This window comes from Corythoichthys intestinalis, chromosome 20 (genome assembly GCF_030265065.1).
Source record: "Corythoichthys intestinalis isolate RoL2023-P3 chromosome 20, ASM3026506v1, whole genome shotgun sequence".
NCBI lineage: Eukaryota > Metazoa > Chordata > Actinopteri > Syngnathiformes > Syngnathidae > Corythoichthys > Corythoichthys intestinalis.
Window position 1 is genome coordinate 12,542,247 of NC_080414.1, and position 21,913 is coordinate 12,564,159.

A 21,913-nucleotide genomic window follows, 5' to 3' on the forward strand; every position below is an offset into this window, starting at 1 on the left:
CTGAGCCTTTTTCTTGTTGAAGAAACACCCCTCACTGTCAATTCTGAATTCTCTTTTATTGACAACGAGGGGTGTTTCTTCATGAGGGAACCTGGAATATGTGCAGGACGAACACAATGCATCAGCATAAACAGCTCAAAACACCTAATTCTCCCCTCACTAGAAGGAATTCTATTGATGCAGACAGGCGCTGCCCCCCTAGTGGCCGGTGGCACTCTCTTCACTTGTCGTGACGTCACGCACACAATCTGCCAGATCTCGGGCGCCGGTCGTTTTAGCTTGACAATCGAGCCAAATTTCTTTCATTTTCTTGTGTGTAATTACACGAAGTGGCATGATATGAATACAAAAGGCATGCGTTTATGGATAAATGATGGAATATTAAAATTTTCCCAGGGCACTACATACCCTTTAACTTGGCTTGATTTGTAAGTAATTTAAAACTTGCTATTGACACCTTGTGGTGTATTTCAATCACTACCTTATGTAGTTACACTGTGGAAGAACGGCAGGGATTTTTTGATTGAAAATTTTACCGAAACGAAAACATTAAGAGGGGTAAAGGGGAATGTCTGAATTAATGAATAACTTGTACTAACATTTATCTTTTAAGAACTACAAGTCTTTCTATCCATGGATCGCTTTAACAGAATGTTAATGTTAATGCCATCATGTTGATTTATTGTTATAATAAACAAATACAATACTTATGTACAGTATGTTGAATTTGTATATCCGTCTCGTGCCTTATCTTTCCATTCCAACAATAATTTACAGAAAAATATGGCATATTTTAGAGATGGTTTGAATTGCAATGCAATTCGATTAAAAAAATTGATCGTTTGAGAGCCCTAGTATTTTGGTGTTTTGGTCCTTTGGACAAACAGACTCTAAACACGCACGCACTCCTCCGCACTCATTTGCATAAAAGCAACCTCACAGCAGTATGAAAATTTTCACCTCAACAAGAAATCAAGTGAATGCATCTCCTACAGTCAAAAAAGATGTCCAAAGTACTTGAAAGCTTTTCATAAAAGCGCCTAAAGAGTAAATCCGCCTGAATTAAAAACAGCATGGCTTTTGATATTTCGGTTTCCACGGCGACAGAGCGTAACAGACGAGCGAGCGGGGACCAAATACGTAAAATAAAAAATATATCGATCAAGACAGATGGAACGTTTAATTAACGACATGAATTCATCAAAGTTTGCGGTAGAGCATCTGGACTCTCTATTGTCTGTGCGTGGCCTAAAGCAAAGTTTGTTGAATAGACGTTTAATTAACATTTTGATGAGTTTTTCAGGGGTTTTTTAGTCGCTAGGAGGTGAACTCACGCGGTAGCAATCGGAAAACTTTGGCGGATATAGTGTAAGAAAGCATCAAAGTGTATAAATACAATTACCGGGTTTAATTAGGATATTTAATCGCATGAGCAGTAGTGAGCGTCGACAGCTGCGGCATGCGTTTCGACTTTACTGCCACTGACTTATCGACTCATTGGACGTCAAAATTTTCATGGCGACAAAAGGATACCGAGCATATTTTATTTAATGAGGAACAATATGGATAAATACACCGGAGACAGTAAAGACACGCAATTGTTTAGTTAGCAACTACTTAGCTAGAGTTAAAAGCTAGCTAGCTAGCTAAGCTAGCTAGAGTTAAAGGTGCTATGAAATACAAAAGCAAGTAACTTTAAAATAACAGCAGAGCTGTCAAGAACGAGCAGATTTTTGCAGTCTGCCAACATGCTATCCAAACACTTTACAGTGCTGCCCATAACTATTAGCACCCCTGCAATTCTGTCAGATAATGTTCAATTTCTCCCAGAAAATGATTGCAATTATAAGTGCTTTGGTAGTAATATCTTAATTTATTTTGCTTGCAATGAAAAAACACATAAGAGAATGAAATAAAAATTAAATCATTATCATTTTACTAGGGCTGTCAAAATTATCGCGTTAACGGGCGGTAAATTTTTTTTTTAAAATTAATCACCTTAAAATATTTGACGCAATTAACGCACATGCCCCGCTCAAACAGATTAGAATGACAGCAGTGTAATGTCAGCTTGTTACTTGTTTTTTGGTGTTTGGCGCCCTCTGCTGGCGCTTGGGCCCAAATGATTTTATGGATTTCAGCACAATGAGTGAGCATGGTGTAATTATTGACATCAACAAAGGCGAGCTACTAGTTTATTTCTTAATTGAAAATTTTACAAATTTTAATTAAACGAAAACATTAAGAGGGGTTTTAATATAAAATTTATATAAAAATTATATAACTACTACTAAAATTTATATAACTACATTTATCTTTCAAGAACTACAAGTCTTTCTATCCATGGATCCCTTTAAGAGAATGTTAATAATATTAATGCCATCTTGTTGATTTATTGTTAAAATAAACAAATACAGCACTTATGTACCGTATGTTGAATGTATATATCCGTCTTGTGTCTTATCTTTCCATTCCAACAATAATTTACAGAAAAATTTGGCATATTTTATAGATGGTTTGAATTGCGATTAATCAATTTTTAAGCTGTAATTAACTTGATTAAAAATTTTAATCGTTTGGCAGCCCTACATTTTACACAAAACTCTGAAAATGGGCTGGACAAAAGTATTGGCACCCTTTGAAAAATCATGTGATACTTCTCTAATTTGTGTAATTAACAGCACCTGGTACTTAACTGTGGCACATAACAGGTGGTGGCAATAACTAAATCACACTCGCAGCCAGTTAAAATGGATTAAAGTTGACTCAACCTCTGTCCTGTGTCCTTGTGTGTACAACATTGAGCATGAAGAAAAGAAAGAAGACCAAAGAACTGTCTGAGGATTTGAGGAGCAAAATTGTGAGGAAGTATGGGCAATCTCAAGGCTACAAGTCCATCTCCAAAGACCTGAATGTTAATGCGTCTATGTGTCTACCGTGCGCAGTGTGATCAATAATAATAATAATAATCATCATATTTTACACAAAACTCCAAAAATGGGCCGGAAAAAAATATTGGCACCCTAAGCCTAATAATTGGTAGCACAACCTTTAGACAAAATAAGTGCGAACAACCTCATCCGGTATCCATCAATGAGTTTCTTACAATGCTCTGCTGGAATTTTAGACCATTCTTCTTTGGCCAACTGCTCCAGGGCTCTGAGATTTGAAGGGTGTCTTCTCCAAACTGCCATTTTCAGGTCTCTCCACAGGTCTTCTTTGGAATTCAGGTCTGGACTCATTGCTGGCCACTTTAGAAGTCTCCCGTGCTTCCTCTCAAACCATTTTCTAGTGCTTTTGAAGAGTGTTTTGGGTCATTGTCCTGCTGGAAGACCCATGACCTCTAAGGAAGACCTCTCACACTGGGTCCTACATTATGCTGCAAAATTTGTTGGCAGTCTTCAAACCTCATAATGCCATGCACACGGTCAAGCAGTCCAGTGCCAGAGGAAGCAAAGCAACCGCAAAACATCAGGGAACCTCCACCATGTTTGACTGTGGAGACTGTATTCTTTTCTTTGAAGCCCTCATTTTTTCCCCTGTAAACTATGTTGATCCTTTTCCCAAAAAGCTCTACTTTTGTCTCACCTGAGCAGAGAACATTCTTCCAAAACGTTTTTGGCTTTCTCAGGTAAGTTTTAGCAAACTCCAGCTTGGCTTTTTTATGTCTCTGGGTCAGAAGAGGGCTCTTCCTGGGTATCCTACCATAGAGTCTAGAGATGTCCCGATCGATAGGCATCCCGATCGATCGGGTCCGATCACGTCATTTTCAAAGTATCGGAATCGGCAAAAAAATATCGAACATGCCTTTTATAAATATATATATATATATATATATTTTTTTTAAATTAAATCGTTTTCTAATTGTTTAACGTTACAGACAAAATGTCTTACAGTCATCCAGAGTCTTTACTAGTTTTGGCTTAAAGTAGGGCTATCAAATTTATCGCGTTAACGGCGGTAATTTTTTTTTTTTTTAATTAATCACGTTCAAATAATTACGCAATTAACGCATGCACTGCATGACTCACTCACGCATTGTCGCGTTCAATCTATATTACCTATATATAGAGCTAAAAGGCAACGTAATATGAGTAGAATGAATTTTGGCAATCTTTGGAGCCTTTTTTTTTAAATGGCTAAAGCCTTACAATCCCTCTCTCAACAATTAGAAATATCGTGGGAGGCAATGAGGGGAAGAAAGGTAATAGTTGATTTTTTTTTTTTTAACACCCTATGTTATTTCCCAACGCAGAGAAGATATATCAATTGGTACCACTACGCACAGTCATGGTTGCACTTCCCATCATGCATTTGGGCAGAACAGTTAAATGGCTACAGTATCATTTACTGAAAGCTCAACAAATACACTAGATGGCAATATTTAGTCACAATATACAAGGTCACATTTATCCTTTAAGAATTACAAGTCTTTCTATCCGTGGATCCTTCTCACAGAAAGAATGTTAATAATGTAAATGCCATCTTGAGGATTTATCGTCATAATAAACAAATACAGTACTTATGTATTGTATGTTGAATGTATATATTCGTCCGAGTTTTATTCATTTTTTTCTTAATGCATTGCCAAAATGTATATGATCGGGAAAAATTATCGGGTATGATTGGAATTGAATCGGGAGCAAAAAAAAAAAAGCAATCGGATCGGGAAATATCGGGATTGGCAGATACTCAAACTAAAACGATCGGGATCTGATCGGGAGCAAAAAAACATGATTGGACCAACCCTAATAGAGTCCCTTTACATTAAGACGCCAACGGCTAGTACAGGATGACACTGTTGTACCCTCGGACTGCAGGACAGCTTGAACTAGTTCGGATGTTAGTCGAGGTTCTTTATCCACCATCCTCACAATCTTTCGTTGAAATCTCTCGTCAGTTTTTCTTTTCCATCCACATCTAGAGAAGTTAGCCACAGTGCTATGTACTTTAAACTTATTGATGACACTGCGCACGGTAGACACAGGAACATTCACGTCTTTGGAGATGGACTTGTAGCCTTGAGATTGCCCATGTTTCCTCACAATTTAGCTTCTCAAGTCCTCAGACAGTTCTTTGGTCTTCTTTCTTTTCTCCTTGCTCAATGTGGTAAACACAAGGACACAGGACAGAGTCATCTTTAATCCATTTTAACTGCCTGCAAGTGTGATTTAGTTATTGCCACCACCTGTTATGTGCCATAGGTAAGTAACAGGTTAATTACACAAATTAGAGAAGCATCACATGATTTTTCAAAGGGTGCCAATACTTTTGTCCAGTCCATTTTTGGAGTTCAAAATGATCATGATTTAATTTTTATTCCCATTCTCTTTTGTGTTTTTCATTGCAAGCAAAACAAATGAAGATATTACTACCAAAGCATTTGTAATTGCAATCATTTTCCGGGAGAAATTGAGTATTACCTGACAGAATTGCAGGGGTGCTAATAGTTTTGGCCAGCACTGTATATTCACTTCTTGCCATCTGACCAGTGTTGCCAACTCCCCGGTAAGGAAACTAGTTATTGGCTGTCTTAAAAGTTGCTAGTTGCTAAACACCTAAATATGTTTATTCGGGGTTTATTTAGGTACTTTTGTTTCTGGATACAGGTTTGTATAATATGGTCCACTTTCATGAACAACCGCGGTATTGCGTTTTGCAGAAGATATTAGTCAAACTTTCCCTAAAATGAAGTATAGGTAGTCCCCGCATTATGAACGAGTTCCGTTCCTACGCTGGCAAGATAACCCGAATTCCCACGTAAGGCTGAATTAACCATTTAAATCTCAACATTACTATCCAAAAAGTCCAAAAGTATTGTATTTTGTTTAATGATGGAGGACACACTGCCCTCTGGTGGATGCATTCGGTCTGGCTTGACTGACAGAGGAGCTTACACACTCGTCTGACATGGATAAAGGACAGCTGCGCTCTTGTTTGGCCTGCATAAAGCTGTAAGTACTTTTAGCTAATATAGGTTTGTATGCATTTGTAACTAGGTTTAGAGCTACAGTTTGTGAAGTGTGAGCGATTTGCTATGAGAATACGTTAGCATAGGGTGACCATATTTTGATGTCTAAAAAAGAGGACACTCGGCCCAGACTTGAGATAGTTGAATTTTACTCAAATTTCAATCAAAGATGCCATATATCACTTTTTTTTTTTTAAACGCCCTCCTGTTCAAAAATTTTCTTCTCCCACAATATATGCAAAAAGGACAAATTTGAAAGGTCTCAGAGCTTCAAGTCACCTGAGTGTTTTCCCGCCATATACAGGTATATTGCCACATTATATACTATATGGAAATAATTTTTACTTAACAGGTTGCAGGTTACTCAACAGGTTTTTTTCTTACTAAAAAAAAAAAAAAAAAATCAAACGATAAAAACAAACAAAAAAATTAAATAATGACAAAAATAATAATATAATGCAGACCCATGGAAATGTAGTCCAGTCAATACATACACACACAGTAGGCTCTGTGCCAACTAACCATTTTAATAAATTAAAACAGCATAAACGAGGGCTTCTCTTCAAACTGCTCCCGTGAAAAATCATGAAAACCGGACATTTTCATTAATTTATAAAACCCGGCCGGACGCTACGGAGAGGACGTGAAAAGAGGACTTGTCCAGGCAAAAGAGGATGTTTGGTCACCTTACGTTAGCATTCGTAGCATTTAGCTCGCGGATTTTTGCTAGGCAAATTTAATCTAATAAATTTACATTTTGATCAGACAAGATGGATGTTTGAACACCAATTGTTTTGTGTCAAATTTTATTATTAAAATCTGTGTCGTTTTGAAAATAAGTGTACATATACAGTGGGGAGAACAAGTATTTGATACACTGCCAATGGGTTTTCCAGTTGGCAGTGTATCAAATACTTGTTCTCCCCACTGTATGAGTTACAGCTCTGCAAATTGTCAAAAGGGGCAAAAATTAAAGCTGATCAACTTCACGTTTAGTGAGGACAGAACAGGTCATACGGTATTAATAAAGTAAAGTAAAAAAAAAGTAAGATCCAGTGAGGTACAATTAAAAAAAAAAAAAAATGACTGGAGACAAAATGGTGGACGAGACTCTGGTGTCGTAAAGTCAAAATTGCGTAAGTCGGGTATGTCATGGCCCCGGGACTACTTGTAAGTACTTCAATTTTGACGCTTTGAAGCTTCTCTCTCAACGTCTTCAGACCTTAAAGTGTTTCTATATTGGAGGTCTGGCCGGTTATATTCCTTCTGCATTGCCTGTCGTTACCTTAATTTGTGATTTCTAGCCACCCAACCAACTGCACATGTGCCCAAAATATGTCAACGCATCCTCCTATCGGAAGATTTTGATTATTACTGTCTCGATCGCTGCTTTTTTTTTTTTTACATTGTTGTTTGCAAGGGAGAAAACTGACAAACCCAGGATATTCACACCAAAAAACCTACAAAAACCTGGTATTTCTGATTTATTATATGTTACAAATGTAAAACTGAAAACACACACACAAACAGCGCTTATAGTTTAGCGTGTGGATTGCTCCCCCACGCCTACGGCAATCAAGCGCTAATGCGTGCTAGCGGGCCATTTCGTAAATGCAGTAAATGGCGGCGCACGGCCACGTTTGGCTAATTTGCGTGGAAGTTCCGCCGCCCTCCTTTCGATTAAAGGCCAGTTTGCCCGCCGGCAAAAACAAACTCACAAAAAGGAGCATGGAACACGCACAAGGTTAGCGTTTGCACTTTTTGAACTCGAATAATGCAACGTGATGTTGAGACAAACGTGTGACGCGAAGAGACCTCTACAGGTGGTTATGTGAAAGTGCATGTTGGAGTTGACAGAACATACTGAACCCATTATGAAATGTTGCAAGGGAATTATGATTTGACGCAAAGTCGCGTCGTGGAAAGTGAGTGCTTAAGAGGCGGGCGGCGTATGTTCATTTGAAATGTCAGCTTTCGAAAGGCGTCACTTAAAGGCTTTTAAATCTGGCCGTCTATTTTCTATAGTGCTTTTCCTTATTATGGTAGGGGGTGAGGTGAGGACCATGCCTGCTGACTTTAGAACAGGGGTATCCAACTCCGGTCCTCAAGAGCCCCCATCCAGCTTGTTTTCCATGTCTCTCTCCTCAGATCCTGATTATTTGAGTCAGGTGTGTTTTTCCATGTCTCTCTCCTCAGATCCTGATTATTTGAGTCAGGTGTGTTGAAGGAGGAAGATATGGGGGGAAAAAAAGCTAGATAGGGGCTCTTGAGGACCGGGGTTGGATACCCATTCTTTAGAAAAACAAACTTAGTCGCACTTTTGTTGGCTGCAGCATTGCAGGCAGATGAATAAGAGCAACAATAATTGGCTGCTGGAATAAAATCCATCCATATTCTCCCGCCAATCTGAGGTCGGTCAGGTTCCCTCTTCCCAGCCACTTGTTTTATCATTTAACATATCGGAGAAAATGCGACAGTAACAAAAAAACAAACAAAAAAACAAAAAAAATACAATTAAGTGATAGTCATAAGGTCCATGACTTTTTTAGAGACACCATTTTTTTAATTGTGACATAGTTTGTTTAAAAGTTTAAAATATGTGAGTGAATAATTTTTTAAAGGTTTTTTTTTTTTTTTTTTAAACTAAATATTAGACTTTGATTAATGATTCTAAGCTTAAAATGACAGACATTTTGAATAATAATTATAATCAATTACCTTCTTTTTATGGCTGGGTTGAAACATAAGTGGTTGCACGACGTTTGTAAACAGGGGTTTCCAGGGTAAAACGGACAAATTAAAAATAGTTCGGGGGCTAAGCGTTTTACCATTTGCAGATTCAGTCTTCCCAGCCTTGTGCAGGTCTACAATTTTGTCTCTGGTGTCCTTCGACAGCTCTTTGGTCTTGGCCATAGTGGAGTTTAGAGTGTGACTGAATGAGGTTGTGGACAGGTGTCTTTTATATCGATAATGACTTAAAACAGGTGCCATTAATCCAGGTAACGAGTGGAGCCTCGTTAGACCTCGTTAGAAGAAGTTAGACCTCTTTGACAGCCAGAAATCTTTCTTGTTTGTAGGTGACCAAATACTTATTTTCCACTCTAATTTGGAAATGAATTCTTTAAAAATCAAACAATGCCATTTTCTGTTTTTTTTTTTTTTTTTTTTTACACATTCTGTCTCTCATGGTTGAGGTTTACCCATGTTGAGAATTACAGGCCTCTCTAATCTTTTCAAGTAGGAGAACTTGCACAATTGGTGGTTGACTAAATAATTATTTGCCCCACTGTATGTATGTACTCCTCCAATGCTTACTTATGTTACCTCTTCGGCTGCCATTGACAGCGCTGCACGTCAACTCCATTTGAAGCGGGAGGGATGGCAGTGAATTGCCAGACACATTGTCCGTCTATCGCCGTCCATGGCAGCCAATGAGTTTAGTGTCTCGTGTTACCATTGCGTGTGGAGCGCAACTCCACAAGACGAGTGCAGCTAAACAAGCATACAAGTGTGATGAACAATTATCAGGCTTGTTCTCCATCATTATTCATAATCATCATCATCAGGATTTGATCATTAAGGCCGTGCTCAGTGCGTGTGTTTAATCAAATGCAGGTTCAGTCTATCAGCCCTTTTTCTGCTTTATTGGGTGACCAACCTGCCGGGGTCGCTATGGAAACATGCAAGAGCTCAGAGTCAAAACAGAAGGATTTCTCTATCAATTGATATATTCTCTTTAGGGCTTATGTTTACTAAAATAATGAGGGAAATTGAGAGTCTTCAATAAGATGTCATGCTTTTCTTTTGGAATGTCGACGTCATGGAGCCCAAATTTGACCACCAAAATTAATGACTGTCATTTCTGGTCTTGAATAGACTGATTGTTAAATGTATTATTATTGCAATCTTTATTGTTTAGGGGGGACACTTTACATTGGCAACTTTAAGAAAGAAAAGTTACTTGCAGGAGGTTACAAGTTACAAACTTGTGTTATGGCGGTATCTGCTGGTCAGAAGTAGCACTGCGACTTCTGACTCGTAAGAGTGTGTGTGGCGTTTGCATTGGCTGCCATTGACGTGACCGACGTCCTATTAATTTGAAATGGGAGGGCTTGTTGCGTTCAATTAATGGCGTAGCTTTGGTCAAAGCTTTGGACAATATAACAGCATAACCTGCATGTACACTTTTTGCTGGGGTAGGGATATTTATAAGACCAAACAGACTGGGTGAACGAGCTTGAGGCTGCATTTCTCGACATTATGAACCTAATAAATTGATAGGCTAAATGATCAATGCAAAATAAATCTGTATTGATCTATACTAAATTTCACGTGTATTGGTTCAGGTGATACACCGTTCGATTCAAACCTTTGTTTTCAAAAACTACTAAAGAAACATTTTGAAACCTTCCAGAAAAGATGCCTGGATTTTAATTAGAAAATTTAAATTGCAAAATTTGAACACAAATTAGTAGGGCTGTCAAACGATTAAAAATTTTAATCGAGTTAATCACGGCTTAAAAATTAATTATTCGTAATTAATCGCAATTCAAACCATCTATAAAATATGCCATATTTTTCTGTAAATTATCGTTGGAATGGAAAGATAACCCACAAGACGGATATATACTTTCAATATACTGTACATAAGTCCTTTATTTGTTTATTATGACAATAAATCAACAAGATGGCATTAACATTATTAACATTCTGTTAAAGCGATCCATGGATAGAAAGACTTGTAGTTCTTAAAAGATAAATGTTAGTACAAGTTATAGAAATTTTATATTAAAACCCCTCTTAATGTTTTCATTTTTATAAAGTTTTAAAAAAAAATTTCAATCAAAAAATAAACTAGTAGCTCGCCATTGTTGATGTCAATCATTATACAATGTTCATGGGTGCTGAAACGCATAAAATCAGTCGCACCCAAGCACCAGGAGAGGGCGACAAAACACCAAAAAACACAAGTAACAAGTGGAAATCACACTGTGCTTTAATTTTAATCTGTTTGAGCGGGGCATGTGCGTTAAATGCGTCAAATATTTTAATGTGATTAATTTGAAAAATTAATTACCGCCCGTTATCGCGATAATGTTGACAGCCCATTCATCAATTAACTACTTATAAGGCGGTAATCCTTAGTTCGCTACATTTCTTAGTTTAGTTAACGTTAACAGTAAAAAACATACAGGAGGATATTTCTCTCAATGCAGCTTCCTCCTGGAGTTCGAGAAATTCACATAGATTAATGTTATGCTAACTCTAATGCAGGGCGGACTTTCAGTAGCAAATTTTGTGGTGTGTTCCCCATCTCCACAACATTGATGTCTTTTTACATTGCTTTCAGTGGCTGCTGTTGGGAGAAAAAAAACTTCTAATACCCCTTGTCTTCAAAGGGGCAGAGGAGGTTGTAATTCTGTCGGGCTGTGAATGCGTCTGTGTTTGTGTGAGGGGGGAAGGGGGTTAAGGGATCAGCCAATCAAACATGCGTTTAATGGAAAAATGGATTGGCACATGCAGCAAGTGAAAAGGGGGCAATGTAAGTCTGAACATAATGAAAGTACTGTAATTAACTTAATAATGGTTGGGTCAATTCTATCCTTACAACGTATGGGAAGACAATCTAAATTAACTATATTACTGAAGTCATTATATAATGCAGATAAGGTTGCTTAAAGGTTGGTGGGGACAATTTGTGCATCCTGAAAAGTTGGTAGTGTTATGTCCCGACCGTTCTTATGCAAACCTACGCCATTGCGTTCAATTGTTTGTATTTATTTACTTGCATACAAGTATTTATTAGATTCAGATTATACTAATCACTCTATAAATTTACTTTGTCCTTTTATTTTATTTTATTTATTTTTTTGGGGTTTAACTAATATATAGTTTTTGATTATTATTATTTTTTAGTTAATATTTCAAATCAAACATCTTTAAGCACAATTCATGATTTTTTAAAATTAACTTATTTATATTTGAATGAATTTTAAAACCATTTCAAACAGCTCATCTTATCTTAATAATTAATAAATATCAAAAAGTTAAATTAATCATTTAAAATGAATTTTTATTAATTTACTTTGTTTTACCTTTTTTCTAGAATCAATAGTCTACCTGTATGCAGTATTATAAAGTTCACCTTTAACTTTCAACAATTGTCGTTCAACTCAATGCCACTAGAGGGCAGGCGAGCACACGGGGAAAACTCGGCAAGCCATCAATAAAAGTGTCTAACAAGCGCGTCACTGCAGCCAACACTGAACATAAAAGAATTAAACATCCATCTTTTTAAGTAGCTTTTCACACACCTCGTGTGTTGATGAGGCAGTGGAGAAGCTCCACGGGGTAATAAACTATTCATTACCCAGCATGCATCATTCCACAGACACTCACACTGTGTGTGCGCGCGTGTATAATCACACAACACTCACTTTTACTTAGCAAGTCAGCCGTGAAGGCACATGATGTGTTGCGACGCGTCCGAAGAGGATGCGGATGTCGGGCGGTCGTCACGGCAACCGGCTGAGGTTTGACAGCTTGACGTTAAAGACTCATCATCTGTTATTTGAGGGTGCTTGTCCTGTTGCAAAACTCGAGTTTCAGCTGAAAAACTGAAAAATGAAGAGCAGAATTAATTGTAGTCCAAATCCTGAAGTGACAAAGCAGCCACAGATATAGACGCTACCAAAACCAGTCTCTTTATTACTGGATTGTTGAGTCATGAAAGTGACTTTAACGTGAGCAAGAGTTATGTCGTTGTTGAGCTCTGCCCGTTTTTGTAGGCTGGTCATTCCTGGAAATGTTTTTAAACTAAGAAGATGGGCTGTGAATGCTCATGTTTCATTGCCATCGACAGCGTTGGACGTCCAATTGGAAAACAAGCGCCGTCAATGCTACCCAGTGAATTCAATGAGTGCTCTATGAACGGGAAATAGATAAATTCATCTTTTAAATTATAGTATTTTATGTTAACATGGGTTATTTTCAACTGTTTTTTTGTTGTTTTTTTTTCATTTGTTAAAAGATCTTAAATGAAATGAAATGACATGAAATCATTTATAAACTGATTTTATGTTGACTTGGGTTTTCATCATTTAATATTAACTGTACATTTTTTTGTGGATCTTCAATGACTACATGTTTAATTTAGCATTTAGTTATAGTAGAAAACACATTAAATACAATGAAATGAATATGAAATAATATGAAAATATACACTACCGTTTTTGTCTTGCTGAAAGACCCAGTGACGACCCATCTTCAGCTTTCGGGCAGAGGGCAACATATTTTGATTTAAAATGTCCTTGTATTTCAAAGCATTCATGATGCCATGCACCCTTACAAGGTTCCCAGGGCCTTTGGAAGCGAAACAGCCCCACAGCATCACTGACCCACCCCCATACTTCACAGTGGGTATGAGGTGCTTTTCAGCATGCGCATCTTTCGTGGCACACCAGACCCATTTAGAGTGTTTGTTGCCAAAAAGCTTAATCTTGGTCTCATCTGACCAAAGCACTCGGTCCCAGGCTTCAACTGGGACCGTGTGCAGGGCCTTTCGCTTCCAAAGGCCCTAGGAACTTTGTTAGGGTGCATGGCATCATGAATGCTTTGAAATACAAGGACATTTTAAATCAAAATCTGTTGCCCTCTGCCCGAAAGCTGAAGATGGGTTGTCACTGGGTCTTTCAGCAAGACAATGACCCTAAACATATGGCCAAATCTACACAGAAATGGTTCACCAGACACAAAATCAAGCTCCTCCCATGGCCATCTCAGTCCCCAGACCTTGTTTTGTTGACAAAAGGGGGTTGTACAAAGTATTAACACCAAGGGTGCTAATAATTGTGACACACATTATTTGATGTCAAATAATTATTTCTTTATGTGGGATTTTTTCCCCCACTGAATAAATGCACGTGTATTGAAGGTTGGATTTTTCTCTTTATTTTCCATAAGGTCCCATATTATTTGAATAAAAAAAATATTAGAAGCTAAAAAACACATCTTAACCAGGGGTGCCAACAATTATGGAGTGCACTGTATATATATGCATACTTGTTTCACGATCTGCTATTGAAGTATAACTATAAATTAGAGATGTCCAGATCCGATATTTGGAACAGATCGGACGCCGATATGGGCAAAAATTGCGCATCGGTATCAGATCGGAACACGGAAAAATTCCGATCCAGACTTCCCATCCATTTTTTTTTTCTTTCCCCCAAGTCCGGTCCACGTTTTCCAGCGCACCGATTTACATAATCCATTCCAGTATTTGCTTCGGTTTCCCTAAAATCCGGTCCGCATTTTACGGCACACCTTCAACACACTACATTTACATTACCGTCTCCCAATTTACCGAGAGACTTTATCGGTAAAAATGTCAGCTGTGTGGGATCATTTCACCTTAAAAGACGACAAAGACGAAGAGGCAGAGTGCAACATATGCCACAATAAAGTCAAGCATAGTGGTAAAGATGTAAGAAGTTTTAATACAACCAACCTAATCAAGCATTTAGCGAAATACCACCACAAACAATATGAGGAGTATGTTAAGAAAACCGAAGACAACTAGAAAGGTCCTACGCAACTAACACTGGCAGAAACTTTTCCTATGCGTGACAAACTGGCACTCGACAGTCCCAAAGCCCAGGAAATAACAAGAGTCATTGCCGAAGAATTCATTCTGGATGACGAGCCATTATCTCACGTGAGTAAAGACGCACTAACCAACACTTAGAACCACGGTACAACATGCCCAGCCGTCATTACATCCTTGAGCGATTCGGCCGTGGAAGATTCGAGAACGATTCACAAACATCCAAAGTCCGATTATTGAAATATGTCAAGTAAAGCGGAACTAATACACAGCGCGGTCTTCGGGACGCAATGAGAAACTGACCGCATTGCGTCCCGAAAGTAAACATAATGCTTGTTTAGACCCGGGTAATGCCAATGCTCAACTCACGGCTTTAGCTCAACTCATGCCGCTGGATAAAAAACACAAGATTACCTGACTGCTGCTGACAGCCGGTACAAACTACGTCAACGTCGTTTTACTGGAGATAATAGAGATCATATGTATATAGAACTAGATGCTCCGTGACAGACTCGACTGCGTTACCAACATTGAAGTATTGAAAACCAGATGCGTTAGTAAACAGCCGCCATCTTAAAGCAGAAGACTTCCCTAGTAGGCTGTTGTGAACCTTCCAAGCGAACCTAATTACCTTTTTATCTAAAATACTCCTAAATCGGCAAAATCTTGATTTGAATCTATCTTCAAAACAGTTTTAAAACTTTCACATGTCGAAAGCAGGCAGAAGGGAAATTATGGAATAACTGGAGCAATTTTAACAACTTTAACAGTTGATTCGCAAAATTAAATAAATTGAATGTAGTTTAAAGCTGCTGATACAGAATGGGGACTTGAGTATTTTATGTACTGTTTTAAAATGTTCACTTGATACTGAAATAGTCGTTTATTTAAACCTGAGAGGCTTTTTATACAATTTTTGTAACTAATGCACGAAACATTAAAAGCATCTAATAGCTAGGGGGATTTGTGGGATTTTCCAATGAGGTTGTTGGTGTGTTTTGCATTTTTAAGACAGTTTACAATATTATTTGCACATTTTACAGACTGACTATGCCATTTCTGTTTGTTATTTATAATGTTTTGTGTTTGTCACTGAATAAACAGGTCAGTTTCTTGTTACCAAACGTTGTGTGTTATTCAAACTCACCTAATTCAGCTGGCTAGTTGTTATCAAGGGTACTAAAACATTTTTCAACATGAGTCTGACAACTAAGTAAGGAGGCTAAATAACTTTAAACTTTAACACATGCTCAGATAGGTATCGGTATCGGCCAGTATCGGTATCGGATCGGAAGTGCAAAACAATATCGGTATCGGATCGGAAGTGCAAAAACCTGGATCGGGATATGCCTACTATAAATAGCTATAATTAAAAAATTAGTAAATATATAAAAAAAAAATAATTCAAAATGCAATATACAGTAAATCTATCAATATTTATCTGTACAGTATCTGAATATACTGCAAAGAGAGAAAGTGAACAAGAGAGACATAAATATACTATATAAAAACGTCCTTATAGCTCGTATACCATTGCATAAAGTATGAAAAAAAATTTTTTTTGAAGATGAGAACACATTTTCACAGTATTGTATGTCAAGAATCATGAGATTATCAAGTAAGGACAAGATGGAGGGGTGTTCAGGGTTGAAGGCGTGTAATGGGGGGTGTTGCACAGAAGGAGGCTGATGTTTGCTTCTGACGCCTTGTGAAGGTGACTCGGGATTATTCATACTTCCCATTCCGCCATCTCCTATGAAGACGTATCGCCGAATGAGCTCTCTGTATGTGATATGATTCCTAAATACAAAAAAATAAACTTCTCAGCTACTTTCCCCAACTTTGTGTTGTTTTTCCTCACTTTCCCTAAGCAAAGTTCCCCAAAACAAAATGCTGTGAAATGTCGCGAGGTCAGAGACTCAACCTTTTGACATTTCGCAAGGGTAATCAATCAGCTCGACAGCCGTTCAGCCTTATGGGTAGTGGCCGCGCGTTTCCGCGACGGCTGAATCATTAATTTGCGATCATAGCAAAAAGAGCAATTAGGAAGACAGCACGCACAATGAGGTCCACGCTTGGCCTCGCCGCTTGCTCGAAACAACGAGCGGGCCACATAATAATAATAATAATGTCTTTGCAACATAATCGTGTCTTTTAGTGCACTGGGGGATGCTAATGTGCTAACACGCGGCGGTGGTGTTTCATTTTCACTTTCAAGCAGTGAAAATGCTATCATTGATCAGATCATTACACGTTTGTTGCGTGACGATCACACATTATCCATCGGATATATACATTTCGCATAAAGATAACTCAAGTAAACATAAAATGGATTTATATGAGTAAAGTGAGTCAGTAAAGTGAGGTATTGTTGATGGTATTTCAAGATAAAACAATTAGCATTTTAGCTCAATTGTGTTTCCCAGAGATAGTGAGGAGGTTTTACGGTATTACAATCTAACACAATTAGCATTTTAGCTCAATTATGTTTTCCCGGCAATAGTGAAACGGTGTTGACAGTACTTTAAACTAACACAATTAGCAGTTTACCTCAAATATCGAATGCGGGCTAACCCCTACCAGTCAAAATGAATTGGACATCTATCCCCGTCAATGGCAACCAATGAGTTAAGAAGGAAGTGACCCGAAAATGCTATAAAATAAATAGGAAATCTGCAGGAAGTGACTTTTTAAAAACCAGATTACTGATAATGGGAAGATGTTGAGGGCATTTCACGCTAACACAAGTACAATTTTAGCTCAATTATGTTTTCTCGGCAATAGTAATGAGATGTTGACGGTGTATAAAGCTAACATATTTAGCATTTTTAGCTCAATTATGTTTTCCCAGCAATAGTGAGGTGTTTCAAATTAACACAATCAGCTTAAACGACCGTTCATTCGCCCCACCAAGCCAAAATAAATTGGACGTCTATCCCTGTCAATGGCAGCCAATGAGTTAACGAGGAAATGACCCGAAAATTCTGTAAAATAACTAGAAAATGAATGAAAATCTACAGGAAGTCACTTTTTAAAAACCAGATTACTGATAATGGGGTGTTGAGGGCATTTCAAGCAAACACAATTAGCATTTTTAGCTTCAATTATGTTTTCCCAGCAATAGTGATGAGATGTTGACAGTGTTTCAAGCTAAGACATTTAGCATTTTTAGCTCAATAATGTTTTCCCAGCTATAGTGAGATGTTGACTGGATTCAAGCTAACACAATTAGCTTAAACGACCGTTCATTCTCCTCACCAAGTCAAAAGGAATTGGACATCTATCCCCGTCAATGGCAGCCAATGAGTTAACAAGGAAATGACCCGAAAAGTCTCTAAAATAACTAGGAAATGAATGAAAATCTACAGGAAGTAACTTTTAAAAATCAGATTACTGATAATGGGAAGATGTTGAGGACATTTCAAGCTAACAAAATTAGCATTTTTAGCTCAATTATGTTTTCCCGGCAATACTGATTAGATGTTGACGGTGTATCAAGCTAACACATTTAGCATTTTTAGCTAAATTATGTTTTCCCAGCTATAGTGAGGTGTTGACTGTATTTTAAGCTAACACAATTAGTTTAAACCGCCGTTCATTCGCCACACCAAGTCAAAATAAATTGGACGTCTATCCCCGTCAATGGCAACCAATGAGATAACAAGGAAATGACCCAGAAATGGAAATCTAAAGAAAGTGACTAAAAAAAAAACAAAACATTACTGACAATGGGGGAATGCTGACGGCATTTCAAGCTAACATAATTAGCATTTTTTGCTCAATTATATTATCCCAGCAATAGTGTGAAGGTGTGGACTGTATTTCAAACTAACACAATTAGCTTGAAGGAGTTTATTCGCCCTCACATTCCAAATGAATTGGACGTCTATATCCGTCAATGGCAGCCGGTGAGTTGAGAAGGAAGTGATCCATAAATGCCCTAAAATAAAAGGAAATGAATGAAAATCTACGTTAAGTGACCTTTTTAAAACCAGATAACTGATCATGGGGAGATATTGATGGCATTTTAAGCTAACACAACTAGCATTTTTCGCTCGATTATGTTTTTCCAGCAATAGTTAGGTCTTAACGGTATTCCAAGCGAACACAATTAGCATTTTTAGCTCAATTATGTTTTCCCGGTAATAGTGATGAGATGTTGACAGTGTTTCAAGGTACCACATTTAGCTAACACAATTAGTTCAAACGACCGTTCATTCGCCACACCAAGTCAAAATAAATTGGACGTCAATCCCCGTCAATGGCAGCCAATGAGAAACACAAGGAAAAAATGACCCAGAAATGCCCTAAAAATAATAGTAAATGGAAATCTACAGAAAGTGACAAAAAAAACAAAAAAAAAACATTACTGACAATGGGGGAATGCGCACTGCATTTCAAGCTAACATAATTTGCATTTTTTTGCCCAATTATATTATCCCAGCAATAGTGTGAAGGTGTGGACTGTACTTCAAACTAACACAATTAGCTTGAACGATTTTATTCGCCCTCACAGTCCAAATGAATTGGACGTCTATATCCGTCAATGGCAGCCGGTGAGTTGACAAGGAAGTGATCCATAAATGCCCTAAAATAAATAGGAAATGAATGAAAATCTACGTTACGTGACCTTTGTAAAACGAGATAACTGATAATGGGGAGATATTGATGGCATTTTAAGCTAACACAACTAGCATTTTTCGCTCGATTATGTTTTTCCAGCAATAGTTAGGTCTTAACGGTATTCCAAGCTAACACAATTAGCATTTTTAGCTCAATTATGTTTTCCCAGTAATAGTGAGGAGATGTTGACAGTGTTTCAAGGTACCACATTTAGCTAACACAATTAGTTCAAACGACCGTTCATTCGCCAAACCAAGTCAAAATGAATTGGACGTCTATCCCCGTCAATGGCAGCCAATGAGTTAACAAGGAAATGACCCGAAATTTCTCTAAAATAAATGGGAAATGAATGAAAATCTACAGGAAGTGACCTGGAAAGGCTATAAAAATATTAATAAATGAATGGAAATCTACAGTGAAGTGACTTAAAAAAAAACATTACTGACAATGGGGGAATGCTGAGGACATTTTAAGCTAACGCGATTAGCACTTTTTGTTCAATTATTAATTCATCAATTAATTAATTATCAATTGATCATTAAGTGACCTTTTTAAAACCAGATAACTGATAATGGGGAGATATTGATGGCATTTTAAGCTAACACAATTAGCATTTTTTTGCTCGATTATGTTTTTCCGGCAATAGTTAGGTGTTAACAGTATTTCAAGCTAACACAATTAGCATTTTTAGCTCAATTATGTTTTCCCGGCAATAGTGAGAAGGTGTTGACTGTATTTCAAATGAAAACAATTAGCATTTTAGCTCAGTTATGTTTTCCCGGTGATAGTGAGGAAGTGTTGACTGTATTTCAAGCTAACAGAATTTGCATTTTAGCTCTTTAAGTTCTCCCGGCAATAGTGAGGATGAGTTGATGGCATTTCAAGCTAACATCATTAGCATTTTTAGCTCAATCGTGTTTTCCTGGCAACAGTGTTGACGGTATTTCAAGATAACACAATTAGCATTTTACCACAATTAACGAACGCGGGTTCGCCCCTCCCGGGCGAAATTAACTGAAAATCTATCCCAATCAATGACATCCTTTTTAAAGACAGCTAATGACTTCCTAACACTTTTTTTTTTTTGTGCATATTTCACCTGTCAAAATATGCGTCAATCAACTTCTTTTATTAGCCTTCATGCCGGAAGGAAGAGGTGTGACATGCTTTTCATCGTGTAGCAGCAAAAGAAGAGACTTTTGCCAAAGCAGTAGTCATAATAATAACAAAAAAATAATAATAAAGACGTCTTGGAAGAGAGAGCACCACCCCGGGAGGATAAATTAATCGGTTTATTTTGGGCGCTCGCCGCTTAGCGCTCTCGCCCTCGGAACATGTTGAAAATATCTTTTTTAAATGTGTTTTTTGTTGTGTTACAAGGAGCCTGCAAGGGAAACACACTGGAAAATAATCCTCAAATGGAGCGTCAAAATACAGGAAAGCCAACTTTTGGCCTGGAGTGTTAGCAAAGTTAGCAAGTTAGCAAAGCGCATTGCTAACACGTCAGTATAAAAATATCACATCCTGACGTGATACATGTCACAGAAATAAATAAAAAATGTTAGATTTGATTGAATAATGCAATTTTATATGAATATTTTCTAGATATTTATGCAGAATTATACATTTTATCCCTCATTTATTTATTTATATTAGAGTTATTACTCTTTTGCTGTTATTTATGGTATTAATTTTAGGTAATAATGTCATTTTTACAAGCATATTGACTATTTTAAAACAATTTTTAAAGTTTATTTTGTATGTAGTTTTTCACTACTCCTTGTAATTTGTGATTTTATAGTTCATTATTTCCCTTTTACTGTCACCTAATATAAACAATAATGTCAATCACTACACTAGAACAATGGTTACCACCATCACCACCAGTCAATTTGTTGTTATAAATACTTTTGACTCTCGAATGTACGATCAACATTTGGGGACGATTTTGATGATGACGGTGGTAGTGATGATGGTGATGATGAAGATGATATTGAGAAGTGACTGTGCTACCACGAAAACCTTAAGGACTAATTAGGGAGTGGAACCCAAGAAAGTTCGGCTTCTTCACACCGCTTTTCAGGCTAAATATGTATGTATATGGTGGAAAAAACAGTGGAGACTGAAAAAGCAGTTTCTGCTCTTGCACCCCTCTTAAAAATAAACTGCTTTATTTTAAGCCAAAAGAACTGTTCCGTATGATAGAACAATATGTCTATATGCTGCCATAGCAGATTCTTGGCGCATTAAGCCCCCGACCTATTTTTAATTTTTCCGTTTTACCCTGGAAACCCCCGTTTAAAGACGTCGCGCAACCGCTTTTGTTTCAACCCAGCCATAAAAAGAAGGTAATTATATTTATTATTCAAAATGTCTGTCATTTTCAGCTTAGAATCATTATCGTTATCTAATATTTTGTTTAGAAAAAAATCACTCGAAAATTATTCACCCGCATATTTTAAACTTTTAAACAAATTACGTCACAATGAAAAAAAAATGGTGTCTGTAAATAAGTCACGGATATCTACCTCATAACTATCGCTTAACTGTATTTTTTTTTGTGACTGTCGCATTTTCCCCGATATGTTAGATGATAAATAATCGATCCAAACAAAGAAAAATTGGGGAAAAAAAACATTTAAAAGGGTAAATGTAGTGCTGCAATGATTAATCGATTAACTCGAGTATTCGATTAGAAAAAATTATTCGGATTA

At 37.3% G+C, this 21,913-nt stretch overlaps 1 protein-coding gene across 1 annotated transcript in view; it reads right to left on the minus strand.

Moving 5' to 3' along the window:
- Positions 1-21,913, minus strand: part of drosha (drosha ribonuclease III) — a 502,261-nt gene that overhangs the window by 286,745 nt on the left and 193,603 nt on the right. The window contains exon 5 of the mRNA XM_057823946.1: positions 12,409-12,588. The gene's annotated coding sequence lies outside the window, so the exon portion shown is untranslated. The remainder of the gene's footprint in view (positions 1-12,408; positions 12,589-21,913) is intronic.